General features: G+C 38.6%; 1 pseudogene; it reads right to left on the bottom strand.

Annotated features, from left to right (window-relative positions):
• Positions 1-18: 18 nt before the first annotated feature.
• Positions 19-1,178, bottom strand: LOC108356639 (cleavage stimulation factor subunit 1 pseudogene; annotated as a pseudogene).
• Positions 1,179-1,548: the final 370 nt, after the last annotated feature.

Below are 1,548 nucleotides of genomic sequence, written 5' to 3'. Positions count from 1 at the left end.
GTATCTTTCGATACAAACTTTTTATTACCTTTCCATTCCTCGTAAACTCTAGTGAGCAAATTTCAGCACCAGCATGTGCTTCCGGTATAGTATTGATACAACGTCCACTGACTCCATCCCATATTTTTATGGCACCATCTAAACTACCTGTAGCATACAACTTTGCTGTTGGTGCAAATTTTACGCATGTCACAGCTGCCTTGTGTTGTTGTGATGGTATTGCACTTACAAAGCACTGCGAAGTGTGTACATCATAAACTCGCAGAACGAAATGTTCTGTACCAATAGCTATATAATCGCCGGTGGGATGAAATGATAAGCAGTTTACCGGTTCGCAATCGGTGAATACCTTGTGTGCCTTTTTCACTGAAGGTTTGGCTATATCGAAGAGTTTTACGGTACCATCACGCGAACCAGAAGCCAAAATGTGTTCTCTTGGGTGAAATTCCAAAAAGGCCACCTCATCTGTGTGATCATAAAGTGTACGAATAACTGGGTGACCTTGTTGTTCTCGTCCTGGTTCTATATCTTCTGGTGCTGATTTAGCCAACATACGGTCAACGTCTAAAATTTTTATACTAGCATCTACACTACCAGTGGCAACCAATGTACCATCGTGACTAAATGCACCCGCACGACATGATTGCTTGTGCGATGTAACATAAGCAGTTTCATAAGAAGCTGGCTCAGGTGCTAGCGCAGACGCTTCAGGTTCGAACTCCAAATCAATGCCAGGCAGCACGTCGTCCTTAGGAGCTATAGGTTTTTCAGTTGTAGCCTGCATGCCAGCGATCATAACATGTAACAGGCGTTCGCTCGGAGCACATTCATCTGCTTTCACGAGCATAGAGAGTTCCATTGCAAATTTTTCCAGGCCATCGTACATCAATTGACTAAAAGCAGAAGTGAAGTTGCCTTTGATTATGTTGTATGCCATTAACTAACCTTATAATAAGTCTATATAGGATTTCACGATTCTTCACAAGATTTCTGGGATCCAAAATTTCAATATCGCGCATTTTCGTTATTAATTTTTGTTCAAAAACTTAAGTTTATAAATTTATAAACACGAGAATAAATTGTTTGGCTAGAAAACAGCTGTTGAAATGACGCCGCTGCAACAACAACAACAACGCCGGCAACATAAAAATTGTTTGTCGTTCACAATAGCTGATGAAAATGGTGCAGTCAAAAGTGGCAATGCAAATACTTTGACAAAGTGTTTTGCTGTCAATTTGAGAAAATGAAATTCCACTTTCCTGAGTGAACAAATAAAATTACGGCATACATATTTAATGTACCTTGGTTTGGTCAATTTTCGGAAATAAGTATTGAAAATTGAGGAAAAGTCTGCAATTACTTTTCGATGCTATTGAACTTTTGGAATTTACTTGAGCTACCAAATCTGACTAGACTTTAACCAAGGCAAAATTTAGCGCAGCTCGAAATGCAAATTAAACACACAAAATCGTTTGAAATTTGTTTAGATTCATTTTCACCCGATTTTGTAAACAAAAAATGGAAAATTTAAAGTACTTTTTCTCGTAA

Source organism: Rhagoletis zephyria, unplaced genomic scaffold (genome assembly GCF_001687245.7).
Source record: "Rhagoletis zephyria isolate East Lansing unplaced genomic scaffold, Rhagoletis_zephyria_1.1 Rzeph_scaffold_62422, whole genome shotgun sequence".
Classification (NCBI taxonomy): Eukaryota; Metazoa; Arthropoda; class Insecta; order Diptera; family Tephritidae; genus Rhagoletis; species Rhagoletis zephyria.
The sequence above is the reverse complement of the archived record's forward strand: the minus strand, read 5'-3'. Positions and strand labels throughout refer to the sequence as shown.